Genomic DNA, 14283 nt, shown 5'->3' with positions numbered 1-14283 from the left:
ACGTATCCCTAGAAAGAAGCACCTATTCAGGTGCATAAGAAGCCTCTTGATACTTCTAAACCATCAAGATAAGTGTCCATGCTCATAGACACACCGAGTTCCCACACCCCATTATTTGTCACATCCACCTGTACATTCAGGGCTTTTTGTGTCCAATTGCACCCTCTTTGTGAAAGTGGCTTGTGTGGCCAGAGGAGACCAACCACCACTTTTCAGTCACCTCAACTGCCACTTTCTCTCACACAAGCTCCTGCAAATTCCAGCCTAAATTGTTTGCATACAAGTAGTGTCTTGGTACAGAGTCCTCCTTACTTCCAGACATCCTTCCCTTCAGTCTTCCACACAGCCACTCGTACAAGTTTCTGATCAGAGACTGTTCTGAGGGCTCCAGCCTGGCTTCATTATCTCCCGTAAAGGCCTGTGCAGGGACAGAAGGAAGCTGAGTTGATGTTAACCTCTTGTTTGCCAGAGAGTAGGTAGTGTTCATTAAAACATTTCTCTGTACTACATTTTTAGCATTGTGTCAATTGTAGCCATGATAAATGGGGCCAGATCCTTAGCAGGTGTAAATTGGCATAGCTCCATTTATTTCATCAGCTTTTATATTACATTGTGAAGAACGACCGGCATTTTCAACCTGAGCCCCCAAAGCTAAACTAATAAATCCATATTAAGCACCTAAATAAGTGGCCTGATTGTCAAAGGTTCTGAGTGATTGCGATTCCTGTTGATGTCTGACAGTTAGGTCATTTTAATTTTGATTCCTAATTGGGGAATTAGGATCCTAACTTTCAGCGCCCAGATTTGTAAAATGATGGCCGGAGGTTTTATCTCTGATTATTTGAATAATACTTGTGTGATAGATCATGGAGGGCAAAGAACACATACAGTATGTCTACGTTGCAGTGTAAGCCCAAGATAAGTAGAACTGGAGTTAGTAGACCCTGGGATTATTAACCTAGGGCTTGAGTGTCTACACCCGTTTGTAACCCCAGGTTAGGAATTGTTGAACACTGGAGTTCCAATATCTACACTGCATTATGCGATCCTGAGCCCAGCTACCTATAACCCAGACTTCTTTGTGCCCTCCCACAATGTGGCCACTCTCAATCTTTGTTGATGGTGCAAAGTGGGAAAACTTAACTGTCTGCCAATCTTGACTATTCAGAGGACAAAGAAAGTTGGCCCATGGAATTGTGGGATACTTTTGGTGGACTCCCAGAGCATTAGTCTAGTGGGGCTAGAACCACACTGTAAATCAATAGGGCTTGAACTCTGAGTCCTAGCTTGACTCCAGCTCAGACCCTCTACTCCTAGGGGGACCTGGGACCCTTGGTCTGAGCCCTGGGTTAGTGCAATTTGTATGTAGATGGAAGGGGGGTTAGGCTTGAGCCTGAGTTTGAACCCTGGGCTTACATTGCAATGTAGATATGCCCAGAAAGAATGATAATTAGACCCATACCTTTCCAATTTGTGTTCATACAGCATTCTCCAAACATTCCCAGCAACCCAGGTTGTGTACACATTTTAAAATCTACATTTGTAAGCAGTTTGTGTTCAAACAAATGAAAAATGTTGTGTTCGCATAAATGAAAATGTGTGTGTATATGAATATGCATTAGATACACATGGGGAACATCTCTATTTTCATTTCTACTTTACAAAGAAAAACAGAATATCCACTAATTTAGATTTTCTGACCTCTTGAAAACTTTAAATATATATTTAACACCCAATGAGATATTGAAGATTAAGTATTCTGTTCAATAATTTAGTCAAATTCAGAATTACAAGAGATTTACACTGAGGTTCTTTCACATTCTAGCAAAGCAGCACCCTCTGATGTACAATGCATTTCCGTCCATAGTGACAGCATTGCTAGTGATCATATCTAAGGGTAATTATTCAGTCCCATCAAATCATACTGATAAGTCAACGACTAAATCTGAGTAGTAGTTATAGTTGTTATTGTCGGGAAACAATTAGTCTTTTGTTGTTCCTGTTCTTCATGTTCCTTTATCCTGAAGATTTGCAATTCTTTTGGATATATTTTCAACTGCACTGATGATGGCTGCCTATTAAATTCAGAAATTAAATGTCACTTATCTTGCAGAGGTGAAGTGCCTAATAATACCCCAAAGTACAAGGATTTCAGTCCTGACTCTTTAGAAGGGTCTGCACAGGTAATAGCAAGCTAATTACTGACAGATAAACCTACTAGTAGTTATTTTATCTCTAAGTGACAAAACTAAGAGTCACTAAAATAACCTTATGTATGTATTCCTGATCCTTCTGCTGCGTATCTTGGGGATAAATAAGAACATCCATACTGGGTCAGACCTGTGCTCCATATAGCCCAATATCCTGTCTTTGACAGTGGCCAGTACCAGAGCTTCAGGGGGAGTGCACAGGACAAGGCAATTTTGAAGAGATCCATCTCTGTCTTCCCCTCCTGGCTTGTGGAAGTCTGAGAGTCAGGGTCTCCCCAAGATGGGCTTGCATCCCTGGCCATCTTGACTAATAGTCATTGGTGGACCTATCCTCCATGAACTTATCTAGTTCTTATTTTAACCAAACCAGTTATACTTTTGGCCATCACAACAGCCCATGACAATGAGTTCCATAGGTTAATTGTGCATTGTCTGAATAAAGCACTTCCTCTTGTTTGTGATAAACCTGCAGCCTATTAATTTCATTCAGTGACCTCTAGTTGGAGATCAATCCTGAAGAAGAATGGGTGAATCAATACCGGAAAAGGGTAAATAACACTTCACTTTTTCCACATCATTCATGATTTTATGGAATTCTATCATATCCTCCTTAGACATCACTTTTCTAAACTGAACAGCCTTAATCTTTTTAGTTTCTCCTTGTATGGAAAATGTTCCATGCCCTTATTCATCTGTGTTGCCCTTCTCTGAACCTTTTCCAGATCCATGACATTCTTTTTGAGGTTGAGCGACCAGAACTGGACACAGTATTCAAGATGCAGGTGTACCATTTCTTGTTTCCCTTGTTCAAATGGGGTCTAATTTTGAGGTCTAATTTTGAGAAGTCATAAATTAACCAGGAGGTTCACATTATTTTCGGTGATATTCATCAAAGTTTTGCTTTGCTACAGTTTCCTGTTAACAAACCCAGCAGGCCCTTTTTTGGAATAACTAAGCTGGGAAGCAAACCTGAGTTCTGTGAGGGGTATTCCTGTTGTTAACTGCACAGCAGATCTTTACTAAAGGAGACTACTTAATTATTTAATCAAATATTACTGTGCAATTCATTTACAGAAATGTTAATGACTGTTATGATGGTCCTCTGAAGGGTTATTAAAAGAAAACGTTCCTCTACTGTGTGACAATACTTTATATACCAACATCAAGGCCATTCAAACCACTTTTGTTAAAACACAGTGGAAATATATGAATTATTCTTAGTCTTCAATTGATAATGCAGATTAGGTCTGTACATAAAATAATGCAGTTTTCTCACAGTTACATGATGTGCTCAAAGCGTCTTCATGGACTTCACTTCTCACAAGGGTCTGATTCTGCTTGCATTTACACTAGATGTAATAAATCTGGAGTAACTCCGCTACTGTTAGCTATATTACACCAGTGCAAAGGAGACCCATGGTTCCAGGGAGACAGATCACAAAGTGGGTCAGGAATTTTATTTTCCTGTATGGGCTAGTCCCTACATAATTTGGTTTGAACCCCTAAATACTGAATTCTTCCAGCTGAAGGGCCAGATCCTTAGCCTTGCTAAGGGTGCATTTTAATGTACAGTCACTGACAGAAAGTTCTGAGAAGATAGGATAACTTCCTGGTTAATGCCAGCTGCTGTTGGGATTGGGCTGGTCAATTCTAGGCTCTTCAACGGAGAGAGGTTTACAAGTGCCTTATACTGCTACAGTCTTCGCTAGACAGACTTTCCACTGCCAGGGACCCAGACTGGCTACTCTAAGAAAACAAATTAAACTTGAGACTACATCTTTCTTCAGTGGCATGCCACATATCTCACTTTCCGACACATTTTACACACACAAAGTTCAAGTTCTCCATTACAAACTCCATCACTAGTCAACATTTATCATATTTGGCACTGGATAGATTATTACTTATAATACAGAGAAATTTTAAGGTATTTATAATAAATATATAACAGTCTTTCTACTCAAAGGGGAAGGGTGAACCTGACAGTATCATGTTGTGGTACAGCTTCTGCATTCATTACGTAGAAAAGACAAACTATGACTATTTCCTTGTAAATGTTACTATATGCTTTGAGCTCCCTAGAGTTTCTAAAACTTAAATATGTTAAAACTGAATTTTCTTAGACTCTCCTAAATGTGTTTCACTGGAATTCCCACTGAGATGCAGTTCAGGAAATGAGAGATATTTCATATATATTAGATTATTTTGTAAATTTGAAACATTTTCAGTATGATTTTCCCCTGTACTCCTTCCTAAAAAACAACCCCCTGCTGATGATAGTGTACTATATCACAGTGTCCTCAGAAGAAGAGAGCTTAGCAGATACATTTATAGAGAAAGGCAAACCTTTGGAAATCATTAGTTACAACATCTAAATAATATCTTATCCTATCTGGTTTTTTTCTTGAAATCTGAGGCTCTGTATTTAGCAGGGTTCTTTCTCTAATCTAAAATGAATGATAAAAACAAACCTTTAAAATGACAGAAAGTCTGTTCTTTATGACTGATTTTGTACTGTCTTTGACAAGTCTGAATCAAATTCACAAGTTATTTGCCTTCAGAGAGCCAAACCGTAAAAATCTGTGCAGATTCTGAAATGTAGCTGTGTTATTTTCAAAACTCACAACACTGCGAACATTTCATGACTACTTTCAAGTCAAACATTAGTTCTGGACTTAATAATAATAATAATTAATAATAACAATTTGACTTGTATATTCTTCAATCATCCACTTCTTGATCACAAATGGAGATTTTTCCCATTCTGCCAACATCTGAGCTGGAGCCAGTTATGGAAGAAAACGTGGCTGGCAGGTTTAAAGGACAGTTTGTCCGCATTGCTGGAGCACTTAAATGACTTTGAACTGTGGGGCCAGAGCAGAGGGAAGACTCTATAATGGGGAAGGGTTATTTATTTTTCTGGAGACGGAGAACTTTTTTGTGGATTTAATAGGCGTTACCCGACTTCAAGAATAGAAGAGACACTTTCTTTGATGGTTGGGGGGCAGGAAGTTTGTCTGTGGAGTGGCAGGTGCTGATGGAAAAATGGGGGGCCAGGGAAGAAAGGCAGGTGCTGCGGTATGGAAAGGGAGGAGCAGCAGTAGCAGCAATTCTGAAGGAAAGTGAAGGCCGCTAGCTCCTTTCCCCTTGAATACAGTCACATAGGGTATTGGAAGATAGCATCACAGCTCATGTATGTTCAAGCTGCTCATTTGATCTTTTGCTGGTTTTGTTGCTCCATCATATGACATTTTTATTTAAACACCTTCATTGGGGTTCTGGTTCTGGGTGCTTTTCATTTTTAAACATATTTGCGTAGGCTTTTGACATTGGCATTGGAAAGCATTTATGGTCGTTTGCCATCCTCACAGATCCAGCCTCTTTATTGCAGACTAGGCCCTATTCCAGCCTGTTCACATCAGGGAAGTTATAGTTAGAAAAAGCTGCCCTAGCTCTGCAAATCCAGCCCTTAAAGGGCCAGTCAGAGTAGTAGGCCTTTGTCACATTGTGATATGTACCTCTGAAGATTCACATTGTTGATTCCTTTATCCAGTGTGAAGTATAAAACTTATGTTCCTGGCTACTTTGCTCCTTGATTCCCTTTTAGTTTTCTGTGCAATGCTTTATGCATATCATTTTGCCACATATAAAATTAATGTAACTAAATTTGCAATAAACTACTGGTTGTCCTACCTTCCTCCAGATCCTGAGTATGCAGAATGAAAAGCCAGCCACGCACTGAAAATCTTGGTAAAGAAGGAAGCCTGGTTGGCTGTTTGTGAAGGTGGCAGAGACTTGGGTCTGGTGGAGTCCTGTGGTTATTGATTTTCTGAAGTCAGAGCTGATATTTAGAGCTGGATGATACTCATATTGAGGGCTTCATATATGAGAACCCTTGAATCCAAATATCTGCCTATATGACCATCCCTAGCATGTACTGAAGAGCAGTGCTCCTTAAATGATGGATCTGTGACACTGTGATTCTGGCAGACCAGGTATCAGCTCATGCCAAAGCCGTGGGCCTCACTGAACAATGCAAAGCTGGAAACCAGTCTGGCTCACCTGTGTTTTAATATTATTAAAATAGATATTAGTGTTATAGGAATGTGTTTAGTGTTTAGACTTTATGGAATGCTTGTAGGATGCTGCATGTATTAATCTTTCTTTTAATATCTTTATCCCATGCTATAAGGGAATACTTAAATGTTTGCTCTATAACTGTACAATGTTTGTTCTAAAACTATGTAACTCACCAAAGAGGAACAAAGCTTCACTTAATTCAGAATGCTAGATTCCTACAGAAGGTGTTATCTCTTGACCATCAAGAAGGACCGTTCAATCCAAATGGGCCACAGTGGAACAAAGATTTAGTCAATTGCTCCCCCACCCACCCATGAAGAGGTTATATGTAGAAGTGCTCGTCACAACAGCTTATCTTCTAGGAAGATGGGGATAAAAATCCGTGACCAGAAGAAATTAGGGTGCCTTTATAATATCTTGACTCTGAGGAGCAAAGATTCCTAAACATGAGCAAGAGAACTCCAAGTTGCTTGGCTTGGGTTAGCCCCAAAGGACATAAAAACTTGCTTATTATAGAAGCTTCCATTACCTTTGTACTATTGTATCTCATTTGGGTGTGTATGCTTACCTGATTTAACCTTGTAAATAACTCTCATGTCTTTTTCCTAGATAACAAACCAACTAAAGGTTTATTACAGGATTAGCTACAAGCTTTGTCTTTGGTATGAGACTCGGTGTAAGTGACTGGTCATTGGGGACTGGGAGTAACCTGAATATTTTGTGATCTTTGGTGTAAAGTGACCACCTATCACAGAGTCAAGCTTGCCTAGGTGGCAAGATAGATTGGAATGCCCAAGGGCACTGTTTGTGACTCTGTGTTAAGGCTCTGTAATGCCTGAGAAGTATACACTTATTACGTGGTTGGGGAAATCTAAGTGTAGAACTTACAAGCAGTTTGGCGTTTGTGCCTTGCTTCTTAATAGTCTGCCCTGAGGTTGGTATTCTTGCTCATGAGCTACTCCAGAAAGCATGACAGTCATCTAACCATTTCCAGTGAGTTGTAGGGCTACTGGAACAGACAAAGAATGCCTGAGGGAATATGGGATGTAGGAAGGGGTGAGGTGAAGCAGGGAGCCTATCAGAAACCCTTAAAAAGTGGTTCAAGAGATGAGGAAATTTGAAAATCATTGGCTTAGAGAATGTATTTCTGTCTTAAACTTGTGTCTTTCTTAGAATGCATCTATTTACACTTAAGACTTTCTCAAAAAATGATCAGATTTTTCTTTTCATTATATAGTGGTGACAGGAAATCATTTGCCTAATTTTTTTTAGATGAGAAATTCAACTGTTGCTGTGGTAGCTGGTAGATTTATGAAGTATGAAGCTGTGATATCGAAAAACAGAGGGGTTGCATAATTGACAAAAGGCATCGTCGTAAAGTTTCCTAGCCAAGTTTCTTGTCAATTGCTGTAATTTCAGGGAGGATATATTTTTTTCTTCGTATATACACAAGGATTCAGCCTTCTTGTTAAAGTGTAAAGAGTAAAGTCAGTGAAGTTACACCAAGAAAACACAATGTAAAATTGGTGTAAGTAAGAGGAGAATCAGGCCCAGTGTTTATAGTATGTTATCTCTTTACTCACTGTGTCAAGCAGTTTTGTGAATGATGTGTAAAGATTATACCATATATTTCATCAGAGGTATTTAATTATAAATTGTCGCCTAAATTACATCATTTTGAAAAAAGTGCACTTTGCTAATTATCTCCATACATGAAAGGTCACTCGTAGTATATAAAACAACTTCACAAAATGGCAGTATGTTTTGGATTCAAATTTGTACTTGCATTTTTTTTATTATTGTACACACAGATAACACGATATTTGAAAATAATGAGATAATTTATTAGCGAAGTGCATCTCACCATTACATATTCAGGCAATTTGAATATGCATTTTCTTTGACATCTGATTAAAGGACGCATGTAAGCAAGGAACATCTGGGATGTAGTTTTACATGATTATATAAATAACTTGGATTGAACCAGTGTTTGTATAAGATTGAGCTGTTCATCGTTAAAAATCGGTGGGGAAAGCTTGCTACAGAAAGTGCATCAAGTAACTTTTATCTCTGTAGCTCAGCAAAAGAATTTTCACAACACATATCTGTCACCTGGCAACTCCTGGGATGGGATTTATCATGACTAATCCAAAAATGCATTGTTGTTTCCCATGTAATGTAGAATAGATGAGAGAAATTGGGGAGATGAGGCAGGATTTCACAATATAAAGAAGCAACCGTGTATCTTCAAAGTATCTCCTCACCCCTGAGCAACATAAAAAAGAAAACACAATTTTTAAAATAAGGTATCTGCACATCAAATCAGTCACTTGCAAATGGGACAATTTTAAGCAAGCAGAGCAGTCCGATTCATTCAATTTAATCAGTAATAGACAATTATCTTGAGTACCATCTTATTGCTATAGGCTAGTGCTGTCTATAGAAAAAAGGATATTTTTCTAAGATACATTTCTTAAATTAAAAAAAAAACTATGCTAAAATAAACATTTGAAACCTAATTTAAAGATTTTTGAAACTATTGCGTTGAGAAAAATATCTTTCATGCACAAAATGCACCAACACATTTTATAATAAGAATAATTTTAGTCCACTGGTTTTCTGTCCTGCTGGGTAGAGCCTGTTTCACACATTTCATACAATGTGTGAGAATGCCAGGAGAAGCCAGCGTCAGCTACCCCTGCAGATGATTCCCCCTGACTGCAATCAAACTCCACCTCACAACACGTGCTCTCCCTACAGTACCTGTAGAACTGACTCAGTGTGGGCCATTCCTTTTGATGGACTCATACTCATTTCTTTATCCTTCCCCTCCACCAACTTCAATGCCCCATTTAAACATTCATTGCTCCTTGGGCCTTGGCACATCAACTCACCCTCACACGGCTCATTCTTAAGCTGCTGTACACCCAGAACTCAGGCCCTACAGCAAATGTGTAGAGGGGGACTCACTGATGGAAATTACAGCTGACCAGTGTATTTTTTTGTCAAAACACTTTTCCATCAGAAAATGCTGAGTGACAAAAATATTTGTGTGTGTTTGAAATCATATCAATTTTGATGAAATTTTGTTTAGAAAAATAATTGGGAAAAATTGAAAATATCACAATGTCCCATATTAACATTTTCAGAACTAAAAGTTTACTTTTTGTTTCAAAATGACTTTACATTTACTTTATTTTTTGTAAAACAAGGTTGAAATTGAAATGAAATGTTTTGACAGTCCCCAAACTAATATTTTTTTCAGAATTTCATTTGGCAATAAATTTCAAAATTTTGGATTTGGGATGAAAAAAATTCAAAATCTGGAGAATTTCGTGGATGGAAAATCCATTTTCTAACCAGCTCATATGGGAATCCTTTCTCATTCCCTTCCTGGAACAAAGTGATGGATCCAGTGCCGGGAAGCTAGTTGGAATCATCATGGATATTTGCTCCCATGCCTAAGAAACTTTCTAGATGTGTCAGGGCCAAGAACTGGAGGGATTTTCATCATGGGCCAAACTGCAAGCCTCAGTCAGGTGTGGAATTTGCCTTCCTGAGCACATGACACCATTGTCATGGCTTTCCCCAAATAGAGAAGGCAAACTACACTTATTATTTACACTCAAAGGCTGATACAAGGGGCTTTATTGGCCCCAGAGATGAAGGTAGCATAAAAGGGTTATCCCAACAGACAAAATTTATCAAAGCTCCAACAGCTTTTAAAAAATAAATTTAGTGTGCCTGACTCAATCAGAAGTGAAAAGAAAATGTTTTACTATGGAACGAAGTTCTTGACATGAGTTGGAAAGAAAGTGAAGTAAAGAAAACTATGCAACAATTGTCACAGAGTAATTGTTTTATTGCCAAACTGAATTTAATTTGTGCAGATGATGGAATCATCATCATCTAAAGTGAAACCAATGAATAGAACAGAAAATAGGGGCTCTGAGTCCCCAAAGTCAGGAAACTGGTATTTTGCAGTTCACTGACCATTCAAATTATGGGCAAGTAATTTGGCATATTTCAAAATTTAATCTTTATTTATTTTCTGACATAGGTTTTCAGCTGAAATGTGCAATGGTACCATTGCAACCAGGAAATTAGGGTGATGTTCTGGCTCAGGTAGCTTTTGTGAGTATGTCAGTCATGGTGTTATTTTTATAAATCAAGGTAATAAAAAGGGAAAAAACAAAAACGGGAAGCAATAGCAAATGTTCAAATCAAAACCATCTAGTCCACAAATGTTTATATCTCTCAATATCATATTTTCCCCAGGGCTGCTAATCACCTGTGAAATTAAAGCTCTGTTATGATTTCCTTCAGAACTTCCCCATATATCAGATCAGAACTGTGCAAAGAAGTTATAAAAATCAAACTGTAACTAAGCCATACTTGGTACAGAAGTTCTACGTCCAGGAGCTAAATTTATTTTTACATAATTGCAAACATTAAAATCTGAAAGAAATTAAGAAATGATGAAAACAATATTAGAATGTAAGTCTCCTCAAGGATCATTCTATGGGCTGCATCAGTGCATAATTCAGAAGCAAGCTTTGTTTGGACAGTACAGCAAAGTACAAAAGACTTAATTTAGATAAGCACCCAAAGTTTAGGATTGCGATTGTTAAAGCAGTCCAGGGATTTAATCCACACTTCTTCCCTTTATTTTAAGAGAGGATATGCACCTAGGTCCCCTGCATGGCTTTGAAAATTTCATCCTAGATGCTTAACCAACCCTTACCAAATAATCTAAAACTCCAAAAATGTACTAAAAGTCTTGCACGATCAAATTCAGGAATTTGAATTTGTTGTACTCTTTGTAGCTATGCAAGTGTAATGAGATAATCAGGACTGGTAAAAAAAATTCAAAATTTGCAATTTCAACAACAAAGGCATGACAGTTTTATGAAAATGTTGTCCTGTTTTTTCAACCAGATCTAAAGATTATTCTGTTTCCTATGTACCTTTAAATGTAAAGGTCTCCAGCCTGGCTATCTAGAAGCATCTTATATGAGGACCTTGTGCAAGAAAGTTAAAGATGAAAAGATTTACAGAATGAATTACACACTTTGCTCTCGTGGTGATGCTATAGTTTTTCTGACTTTATTGTTTTTCTTAATCTGAAATAATAGCCATGTACACTATATTTGTTCTTCATGTATGGAAACCATAAGTATTCTGCTCAACTACATTTCCTTTGCAGTTTTAAATGGATACATAATACCTCTTGCGAACATTATTCTACAGTGTTACTGATACTGAGGGTGTGTCTACATTTGGAGATAGCGGTGTGATTCCCAACTCAAATAATACTCTCAGAGCTACCAAGCAAAAGTAAAAGTGTAGCTGTAGTAGCCCAGGCAACAAAAGCTAGATGCCCTACGTATGTACGCATGGGGTCTGTAGTAGGTTTGTAGTCGGAGCGGCATGCCACTGATACTGCAGGCTATGCTACTGTGGGTACACTACTGCTTTTAGGGAGCTAGCCTGATGAGAGCTAGAGCAAGTATGTCTACTCGGGCTGGGGATCACACCCCCAGCTCCAGCTGTAGACACAGCCTTTCAGGCTCTCTGATTTTCACCTCAGAAGTGTTTGTGTGGTTGCTGCTTGAAGTGAGCCCTGTTACAAAGTCTGTAAAAAAACAAAAACAATAACAACAACAACAACAAAACTTTGAGAAGAAAAGTGCTGTGGAAATGTAACGTAACAGGTAAGATAAGACCTGCCTTCTGAGATTTCATGAGCACCATCCCCTCTTCCTTTTACACTCCCATGTGACATTCCTTCCATCCTCTCTTAGTTACCAAAATGCTGTCCTCTCCCAAGTGATGATGCTGAACAAAACCACTGGAACTCATACATTGTTTGGATTCTGAACAAGTCACTCAAAAACATACCCTTTCTCCTAATGAAATGGTTACTATGTGCCTATGAGTCAGCTAATATGATGAGCAGATAGTCACACCTACAAGACTGGACCAAAGTTACACAACTTCTAAGTAAGAGTGTTCGATTCAGAGTTTTGCTTTGGCCAATAATGGAGCCAACTTCAAAATTCAGATGCAAATTTGGGATTGAATTCCAAATGGTGAATGACACAGTTCAGAGGCATATAGTTTTGATCAGGCGTTCTCTAATATTATCATATAATTACATTAACAAAGGCTACATTAATAGAACATCAAGGTTGGAAAGTCAAACACTGAAAAATTAGGAAATGTCAGAATTATGGTTGTCCGTGCAACCTTAATTCAGCTCCCTCCAGTGTATGCATCATGATACAGTCTGTAACTGTATGATCACATATTATTTTTCCACAGGATGAACAGTGCGTACTGAATAGGCCACTACTGAATATTTATTTTTAACCTCATCATTCAGTATGTGGCCCCATGCATTATTTACTGCACACCATCCAAACCCTTCACTGAATACAGAATTATTAATTTCCCTGTGGGGATTTCTCATTGTAGTATTTCAGTTATCTACAAAAGTTAATGAATTAATCTTTCACCCCCTGCCTCCATTCGGAGAGTTTTTGTTATGCCCATTTTATGTAAAGGGAATAGAGGCACAGCGATTAAAGCCAAAATTGTCAACTAATTTTGGGTGTCCAACATGAGAATCCTCAGGCCTGATTTTTCAGAGCACTTAGCATGTTATGACACTTAATACATTCAGAGCAGAACTCATGTTAACCTCAGTTGCAATTGTGAGTGTTCAGCACTTCTGCAAATCGAGCCCAGGTGTCTCAAATTGGGTACCTAGAAAATGAGGAACACACTGTGGCTGCCAGAACCCACGGTGATGTAGGCTAACATCACTAAATTCACAATAAAATAAAAGGCTACAAGACCAGTAAAGCACAGAGTATTCTGTGTGTGCCTGCCTCATGGCTAAGTCTAGCATGTTGGAAGAGTTGCATGAATGAATGCATGTGTATGCATAACCCCATCAATTAATTACCAAGGATTCCATTTTAATTATAAAGCTAAGAAATTGGCTACCAGATGATATAGTAGCAACATTTTCCAGGAAAGTGAGGTTCTGGAATGCCTCCGGGATTCTCATGTTGTGACGGCAGAAAGCCAGATGTAGTTCAAAGATGACTCTCGGGTTCCAACAAAGGAACTGATGAGTAGACAGTATTTAATTCTACAGCTGGCTGCCTAAATAGCTCATCACTCATTCTAACTGGAGCAAAGGTGTAATTTCCAAAGCTCTTGTTCTAGATTATGAGACCTGTAAAAAGATTAATTGGGAGGGAAAATATATTAATTTCAAGACAGGAAAACTGGAAATAAAATATACCTATGATTAGCACAGAAAGAGAGGCTGCTAATGACTCTTGATTTTCTTTCCTAATCTTGTTGAAGGACTGATCTGGAGCTAGTCTGTCTCAAAGTCACTGATGCCCATTGGTCCTTTTTTTTCATTTATTTTGTGCTTGTAACGTGCTATTCTGACTGGAATAAAAGGGTCAGAAGTTTTTTAAATTAACTCTTAGAAGTGAGTATTGTGCTCTTGAGAAGTGTCATATTTATTGCCATAGAGCTTGAAGGCCTAATTTTAGCCACAGTGCAAGTACAGCATGAGTAACTTCAAGGCAAGATTCCTCACCAGGATTCAACATGACATAGGAGGTTAGGCTTAATGAAAGAATAAGAGGGAAGGTCAATCTCAATGTTCATTCTATCCCTCAAGTTTGTGCTGAGACTGCAAGTGAGTTAATTAGTGCTATCTGTGATCTGGAGATCTGTCTGTCATAACTTTGAGGTAACTGCACCTCTGTTCCCCTCCATGGTCTGCTCAAGGAATTCTGTCTTAGGTCTCAGGCCTCAGGCCTCTAGCAGTCACCTTTCTCTGGGCAGGAACCCATATCCCTCCTCCTCCAAACCAGGGTTTGAAGCTTGTAGCCCCTCTACAATTGTCTTTGATTATCCCAGCAGGTATATAATATAGCTCAGCACCTGCAGTTTCACTTTTCTG

At 38.5% G+C, this 14283-nt stretch overlaps 1 long non-coding RNA gene across 1 annotated transcript in view; it reads right to left on the bottom strand.

The window, feature by feature from the left end:
* Positions 1 to 8235: 8235 nt before the first annotated feature.
* The window catches only part of LOC311518164, a 175657-nt gene continuing 169609 nt past the window's right edge, over positions 8236 to 14283 (bottom strand). Inside the window, exon 4 of the long non-coding RNA XR_014710906.1 lies at positions 8236 to 8556. This is a non-coding gene — a long non-coding RNA (uncharacterized lncRNA). The remainder of the gene's footprint in view (positions 8557 to 14283) is intronic.

The sequence above is a fragment of the Lepidochelys olivacea genome (assembly GCF_965140295.1).
Source record: "Lepidochelys olivacea isolate rLepOli2 genome assembly, chromosome: 3".
Lineage (NCBI taxonomy): Eukaryota > Metazoa > Chordata > Testudines > Cheloniidae > Lepidochelys > Lepidochelys olivacea.
This window is presented reverse-complemented; position numbering and strand designations above follow the sequence as displayed.